This window comes from Hylaeus anthracinus, unplaced genomic scaffold (assembly GCF_026225885.1).
Source record: "Hylaeus anthracinus isolate JK02 unplaced genomic scaffold, UHH_iyHylAnth1.0_haploid 3, whole genome shotgun sequence".
NCBI lineage: Eukaryota > Metazoa > Arthropoda > Insecta > Hymenoptera > Colletidae > Hylaeus > Hylaeus anthracinus.
In genome coordinates, this window is record NW_026535284.1 from 12,733,430 (window position 1) to 12,742,003 (window position 8,574).

The 8,574-nt window shown below is 47.5% G+C and overlaps 1 long non-coding RNA gene across 3 annotated transcripts; it reads left to right on the plus strand.

Moving 5' to 3' along the window:
* Positions 1-620: 620 nt before the first annotated feature.
* On the plus strand, positions 621-7,951 carry LOC128894358 (uncharacterized). 3 transcript variants are annotated; one of them, XR_008461528.1, is made up of 3 exons: positions 621-833; positions 4,968-5,183; positions 5,456-7,951. It is a non-coding gene; the product is annotated as an uncharacterized LOC128894358 (long non-coding RNA). The 3 variants fall into 3 exon arrangements; XR_008461530.1 differs by having other exon boundaries at positions 4,968-5,101; XR_008461529.1 differs by lacking the exon at positions 621-833 and adding an exon at positions 1,491-1,535.
* Positions 7,952-8,574: the final 623 nt, after the last annotated feature.

The following is an 8,574-nucleotide window of genomic DNA, read 5'->3' on the forward strand; positions in this document are numbered from 1 at the left end:
TTCTGGAAGGGAGTACACGTGACCTACGAGAAAGCTCATTGGTTTGTTTTACCCTCTAGTCAGGAGTGTAACACGAGTTCTAAGCATAGGAAATCGATAAATATATTTTTAACGTAGAAACTGTAGAAGTTTTCCCTCAGGGGCTGTATCTATATTTATAGCTACAGTACGGGTTTAACAATCCCGAGGTACCCGAGCTACAAGAGGCTACTGGCATCCCTAATAGGAAATGCAACATTTATTAAATTATTATTCGATCAAATTTCATAGATGTCATATCCATTCAGGGCCCAGAAGCCCGCCATTTCGGCCCTACCACGAATCACGTGATTTTCACGATAGAGTTTTCCTTCCACCGGACAAACTATAACCGAGCCATGTGGTTCGATTCGATTGGTCCATACCCCGTAGTTGCGCTCGCTAGTCGTAGATGTCGCCACCATGACGATTCTTGAAGATGCGCCGACACGATGTTCTTCAAAAGCAGCGCCCTCAGGTTTTACGCGCGATTTTCCATGTCGAGAAAGTAATCGCGTAAGTGCTCGTCGACGCAATTGTCGTGTTTTGCAACGGTATCGCGAGGGAAACGAAGCTCAACGGATCGATCTAGCATCCTTTCGAATAGCCTTTCGAACGTGCTCTATTCTCGATTAGTGGGGCAGCAAAAAGTTCGCGAATCGTATTAGATGAACGTCGGGGGACGCGAAAGAAGCGGCCAAGAGAATTAGATTGCGAGAGTCGTTAAAATGATTCTGCGATTCGAAGGAGCTGCACCCTTAGGAGCGGAACGACGAGGGAGATGGAGAGCATTCGCGAAAGCACGACGGAGCGAGGTGAGACGTTGGGCGGCGAGGTAAGGCTACCTAGGCGAGAGGAGGCGAGACGAAACGAAAGAAGGCGAAAGGATGCATGGCTCGCTATACATATAGGAGGCGAGACGGTGCAAGCAAGGCAAAAGACACACTGCGAGAGACGAGGCGGGGGAACGATGCGAACGAAGAGAAGGCGAGTTAAGTCTGCGCAAGCGAATAATAGTCGAAACGACCCTGAAACCGAGGTCATCGTTGTTCGTTGGCCCGAAGAACGGCCGAGCACGTTCGTCTCTTTTTACCTTCACGATCTTCTGCGTCGCGAGCGCAACGCGTTCGCGCGATAAACGATCCTGCAACGATGATCGTTCCAGCAAATATACCCGCGCCGCGAACGAAACGACGACCAACGAACAAGGTGCATCGTTTCCCCGACGATCGTGCGTCAGCGAAGACGAGTAGCGAGCGTCGATAAAACCTGTCGCCTAATCTTTCCAGGTTAGTTTCGCGTCCCTGCACCCGAGGGCGCTACTGACGCGCTCGACCCTCGCTCGCGATGAATATGTATGGAACTCTCGATTCACTGATAGATCGTGTATTGTTTTCTCAAATTTATCATCTCCCATAACTAGCATTACAACTACAGACATTTTACGAAGACTCGATAGTGGGAGGGAGGTTAAAGGTTATAGATCTAGGGATCGAATTTGAGGATTCGTTGATAAGGTAATTATTAGCTTGTCCCAAAAGTTTCTTTCGTGAGTTGCATTCAATTATTTTCTGTGGCTGTGTTTATATAAATAGACAATCTAATTTCTTAGTCATTGATGCTGTAACAGTAACGAAGCGAAATGAATTGCACACAATTTTGTAATGTAACATAAAACATAAAATATCGTGGTAATACATTCAGAGGTTGTGCGTATTGGCGCCACTTAACTCTAGGTTAGGAATAATTCAATATTCAATTTTGATCGCAGAGTAACTATTTACATATTTCGCAAAGCTTTCGACACAATTGCTCTCAAGTCAGACGTCTAGATTCAGGATTTATTAATAAAAAGAAGCGCGACGCATAGGTTGTTTTCGTCCGATCGTTAGGAAATTACGTTCAATCGATCGATCACGCGGAGATAAGAAGCGAAATTTTCTGTGCAAAAACGACGGTTTCTCGGAACAGCTGCAAGCAGATCGGATTGCACAAGTCGAAGTTAATGCGATTGGGGAGGCCCGTGTTCAGATTTCACTAAAGCCTATCGCCTTTTTGAAGACGCCGACTGCTATGCACTCGAAAAGATAAACATTCGTCTGAGTTCGCCGACATGAGCGGCGAGTCAAGTTCGATTCAAGGATAGACGAAACGTTATTCGAATATCGGATGACCAATGATACCCCTAGAGATATTAGTAACAGAGCAGGGGAGACATAGGCTTGCCAGTAAGTAGAAATGTAGCTTGTTTCTATAATTTAATCCAGTACATGTAGATGTGCAGACTTATCTTCTTCGTGTTTATCTTTGACACAAATTTATTGTATCACTCGTATGCAACTCTGACTGAGCCAGTAGTCGGATGGTCTTCATTCGAATAAAACTTAACTGTTTCCTTTCAGAAACGGTATATGCATCGAGGAAACTGTTTATCACAGTTTCTCGTAAAACGCTCGCTCGGGAGAAAAGCGGTAGAGCGGCAAAGAGAAGACGTAGGAGATTGGCCTCGCTATCCATGCATGCACATTCGCGATTCCTGTCGCGTGGATGGATTGGACTCGAATCGCTCGGAGAGGATTGCCCTTCGTTTCGTTTCTATTTCTACAAAGCTGTGCCAAAATGAATGGCCTGATCTTTGATTGCAGACATGTAGTACTCACCAAGGTAAACAGGAAAGCGATAACAAATATTCAGATCTATAAATCGATAGTTTCTTCGTTAAATCATCCCCTGGAATATTTACCATGGTATTTTTCAGGGTCAGAAATGTTCTCTTTTTAAAACAGCGGCTTTGGAGGCTTTGTCGAGGTAAATTCGATCGTTTCCACGTTTCCCGAAGGACGGAGCAACAGGGATCGTCTACGCCCCGCAAAGGCGAGCGGAAACTGTACCGTGCGGCATAGACAAAACATTCTCTCCCCCGAAAGCTGTTTGTAGCAGCGACCGGTTCTGCTCTAATTGCGTTTCCCGCGTACTTTTCGATCCCTTCGTTCGTCCGTCACGGTACCTCCTCCCTGAATCGGGGCGACGGTCGAGCCAGACCGCAGCCAAACGAGCCAACCCGGACGTGGGCCCGAACACGAATCCCGAACCCAAATCCGTACCCGTACCTCGATCCGAGTGGAATTTTCCAGGCAGCTTCCATCGTTGCCAGAACGCACCTTTTATCGCGTCCTGACGCTTTCTAATGCATCCCACGGATTACACGGCGAATCCGATTCGCAAGTCAAGGTACTCGAGTCCTATTGGGTGAAAGTCTTCTCGTTTTTCGAAAGAAACGCAAAGTAATGGCAGACGAGTAAGAAAACAATATCGACACCTTTCTGAACACGTTCAATATGTTTATTTGTATAAATGGATGTTGGAGGGAAGGAGGAATATACATTTTTATCGATTAGGTTTTAACAGATTAGGCTTCAGTAAAGTATGAGTCTTCAATGCCAAGTACCTCTCGTGCACTCTTCGATTCCTAATCACGGCCTTCTTTGAGGCCTTTCACGCAGAGATCACGCACTCATACCACGTGTCATCGTGTGGCTTGAACTCCGCGTGAATTCATAGAGTCGATTCGTTCTTCTCTTACCCGATATCGCTCTGTAAACATTCGCTCGATTCCGTCGGTGCTATCCCAAACACTCGTCGTTCACGCTCGTCCGCAGGGTCGCGATGGTTATCTCGCACCAATAGGGGTAACCTTCCTGTTACAATGTTGTAGTAAAGCAACAGCATACATTGTAGTTACACGTTTAATTAAAACTAAGTTAGCTGTAGTCTCCAAGTTGCATGGTGATATAAGAGTATATTAAAAGCGATAGTTTAAAGGAATTGACGCAGCCTTGAAAGAAAGTCTGTTTAGGGCAAACAGAGTATAACTGGTTCTACCGAACTGTTTGCGGTACAGTGCTTGACAACTTCTTCCTGGTCTTGATGAGGCATTAACAGATTAGTCTTGTGTCAACTATTCGGTTAATTGAAAGAACTATTGGAAGGAGTCTCGTTTAACGCATGGACGTCGCGCGTGGTTCACGCATGACGGAGCACCGTCGTTACAGCTAAATTCCCTTCCCCTCGGAAGACGACTCTCTTCCCCTTCCTCGCGAAAATTCGACCGCGAACCACGCGTCCTTTCAGTCTCTCGGGACGCTCGAGATTCGTCATCGTCATCCAAGATTTAACGCTCACGTTTTCCACGAACGGAAGGCACGGCAGCCGCCATGCCTTCTTCGCGCGACTAATTATTCTTCGAATGATCCGTGTCGTCGACGAACCTTGCCTTCGGCGTCGCGCGATCGCCATTCGTTCGTTCCGGGAATATCGAACTGCACATTATGCGTCAGCCAACGATTTCGATCGGTTTTTCGTTTCGTCGAGGCTCGTTCGTATTCGATATTATTCATTGTTATACATAGAAGAAGGAAGGTAACTCTTTGCACTATTTATTATTCTACGTAGAAATGTATCATTCGTTCGAGTTCGATAAATGTTTTGCAATGTAACGATATTAGAGGGAACCCATCATTCATCCACGCTCTCAGCTGTGTATTTGTGAATGACGAAGGTTGGGGGTTCGCAGTGTAGACCATCTTCTTTTTATAGACGGAAATTTTCGAATCCGCGGTGACGCGAGCGATCGAAATTCGCGACACGGACGTCCCGTGATCTTTTTTGCCTCGCGTTTGTTACCGTTTATCGCTTTCTCGGCGCGTAGCGAGGTCCACGCGTAGGGTCAACGTTCTCGATCGTCCAGCCGGGTCACGTTCGCGATAAAGACAGGGAAAAGAGAAAGGACGACTGCGACACGAGCAACGGGTCGCGACGCTACCGAAAGACGAATCGAAATGAGAGTTTCCACGGGTGCACGCCAGGTCATCGCTGGGATCGAGACGACTCTCGGGCCAGCTATCTTTTTGGGGACACCCGGTTCATCGGAGCGTTTACTTTTGTTTCAGAGGACCAGACCCGGGACAACCAAGACAAGGGTAGAAAAGCTGGCGTGTCATGGGGGGCGCGGATGAACCCATGTACTACTTAGGGATGACATCTAACTGTGGATGTCGGGCAACGTACTTATGAGACTTTAAAAGTTACGGTTTCACTTTGACAAGATCCAAGATTAATGGATGTTGCAGGACTGTTAGCAAACTATTGACGTCACGTCGATACACGTCTGTATACTCTTGATCATATCCGGCTACGAAATTCTATAACTGTAGCTTTCATAAATCATTGATAGATACTTTTACCACTCGGCTTGTTAGCAGTATTATTTAGAGATCGTGAACATAGGTGTAGGATCAACTATGATAAAAAGTTGTAAATGACCGAAGTTAGCGAAAGTTTGAAAGACATGGACTGGACTTGCAGAGCTATAATTACAGGTCGAATACGGTTGGATGGGTTTAACAATGTTTGCAACTAGCTGAAATTGTTTGTTTAGGTGGGAATTCGGGCCAGCTTCGTCAGAAAACCGCGCTGAGAGCGAGCCCGGCCGACGAGGAAAGAAAGGAAGGCTCGTGGCAGAATTTCCGGCCGGGTGGGCAGCTCGCGAGGGGGAGAGTTTCGATCGGTAGACCGATTCGAGAGGGTGAGCCCGAAGGAAGGTTCGCTAACGCGTCCTTTCGCGAACTCCGCCCGTAATAGGGGCCACAGACGCGACGACTTATCGTACGATCGCTCGACGCGACAAGGTGCAACGATAGTCGTACGTCGATTTTCCCACAGACGTAATGACCTGCCGCTGAAGGAGTATGTTTACCGTCATCGTTATTATTACACGTGTAAAAGGGCGGATGTACCGCGAAAGCAACGAAGCTTGGGAGGAATAAGACCTCCTCGTTTAACAACAAAGTAGCAGTGGATATATTGAATTTATACGTTGCGTTCCAAGTTCGTATGTCCACGCGATTAATACCAGTAAACGCACCGTACAACATCGCGATTCCAGATACGGCTAGGCACGTCTTGGATTTCCAGCAGAAACATAAAATTGAAGTAGTTTGAGATTATCTGGGGTCGTGATGCAACCGTGCAGCACCTTGCGTACAAGCAATATATATGAAACGTCACTCTCCGTTTCTCAAGAGTCATTAAAGCTGAACAAGCACGAGTAGAACGATCAATATTGCGCATTTTGAAACCTTAATTTATTACGACGTAGTTATGACAGAAAATAATTTGAGCCTATAGTCTTCCATCGTCCTATGTGCGATACAGTAAGATCACGAACATCGACGAAACCTTCCACCGCGTATTAATACTTGGAGCGTGTTGCACCACGCCGATTCTCTCGATTTCGTTCACCTCTTTTCAGCACCGGTGCTCGAAAAGGACCCCGAGAGCTCCATCGACGGAGTGCCCCGACGACCACCCCAGGTCGGTCAGCGAAAAAAAAAAAAAAATATCGGTTTATCGAGGAAACCGTAAAAGCAGTCGAGCAATATCGGAGCAGCGTAAACCTCGCGGTCGTCCTTCCACGAGAGCTCGGCTCTCCTTTTACGGCGTGGAAGGTCGAAACGGAAAAAAGCGGTTCGTGGAAGGCGTCTATGCCCGATCCCCGCTCGACCGCTGCCGGAGTCGGCCACTTTGTCGGCGAGTTTATTATTCGTAACGGAGAATTCGAGAGGATCGACTGGATTATCGTTGGATGCTCTCTGCTTCCCTCGCTAGAAGCCCGCGACGCACCGAAGTCCTCCTTCTCCCGGTCCTCTCTTCGTGTTGGTTCGCAGCTCGCCGATCTCTCGACGTCGACCGATTCGGAACCACTCGGACGGATCGAGGAAGCGAAACGAGCTCGCGCGTTCGCGAGCGACTAGCGCGACCTTTCCCAATCGAACGCACGAGTTCCTTTCTCGAAGACGGCTTTCAGCGATGCATCCTTAGGCTAGCGTGTAGCCTAACAAGTAGCATTTGTTGGTCAGGAATATAGTTTACCAAGTTTGTAGTATTTTCAGTACCGAGACCCAAGTTCAGTTTTTAAGATAGCTTTCGAAGCACCGAGGCTGTTTTCTTTGTAGATCCTTTATAAAGGCCTAAAGACGTCATCGTCGCGACGCCCCGGTGGTCTGGCTCTTTTCTTTCCCCGTGGTGACTTCACCTCGTCGTCCCTGTTTCCCACGGGAGGAACGAAAGGGGAAAACGCACGAGCGACCTAACCAGCGAGAGCGACCAATCGTCGAGATTTACGAGCGGATCTGCGCGAGCTTCGCATTCTCCGCGTTCTATCGGCGAACGAATCTCGAAGCTCGCGCGGGTCGCCCTTCGATCGTCGCGTCGGTTCCAATCGCGTCTTGAGAGAGGAAAACGATCAGAGCCTCGACAAAAAGCGCGATTGCCACCGTCTCGTTTCAGCTTCTTCGGTGGTTTCTTGCCAGACACCGGGAAGCTTCCAATCCGTACGCGACCAGCTATGGCGCGAGGTTACCGCGATTGTAGCGAGGACAGAAGTACGCAATCGATAGGAAAGAGTTTAGATAGGATAGGAAGAGATCTTGTGGAAAATCAATTTTATATACCGTGACATCTTGAGGATGGTGGATGGGTATATGTAGTTTTTTAATGAAAATTAAGTGTAGTAACGAAAATGTTAGTGTTTGTAGGCACATCGCACGCGCGTACTCTTTGGGGGTTGTTCCAAAAAAGATAAGACCACGAGGGACTTGCAGGTTACTATTCCATTCAAATTTATTATATTTCTTCTAACATATTCTTCTCCTAACCATCTTAAACGTACTGTAGGCTGGTCTCTAACAAACTATGGAATCCTGCCCATCGAAAGCCGAACAACAGAAAAAAGAATAACCCAATTCCAGAGTAGAATCCTCCCTCGAGCAGTCCCACACACGCAGAGGATTATTGAAGGTACACTCGCGGGTTTGATCGACCGTCTTTCAAGTTGGGCCTTCCGGCAGCTCTCCAACTGAACCTCGACCGCGGATGGGCCCATTCTATGGTAAGCGTGAGATTCGAGTTTAAATTCAGGTTCTTTTCTTGCAAAGAATGCACATGGATAGAACGAAGGAAAACGTTTTAACAAATGCAAAGAACGAAGGAAAACGTTCCAACTTCCACGGACGAAAGGTTGGCCGAGCGTATCGCTTGGGGTGGCGTTGCGACTATTTCTGTCGAGGATCTCCCGCGTGGAGAAACGCGCGAGAAAAGAGAGTCGAGAGTCGAGGGTCGCGACTCTTGTAGCGCCACCATAGGGAGAAAGACCCTTATGAAAGAATTAATCATTTTTTTTTGTAGTGGGTAACATTTCACATTTAGAAAATAATAATAGCCGGTGACGCGAAGTCGCTTCTGTGAAAATCGCCGATCAACAATCTGCTAATAGGCTTCCTAAGAAGTAAGAGAGAATTCTAGAATGCGAGTTCGATGCTATAGTTCTCGAATCCTTGATATCCTGAGTACCAAACTGCTTCACCTACGAATGGTGGCGCATCATGGTCAATTTCCGTTTCGATCGGGCATATCCACGGGTCGCGTGATTCGACGAGGGTCGCGGTCCACGGTCACGGTTCCTTCGGGCTCTTCCTGGGCCCAGAGAATCGTCCCTCC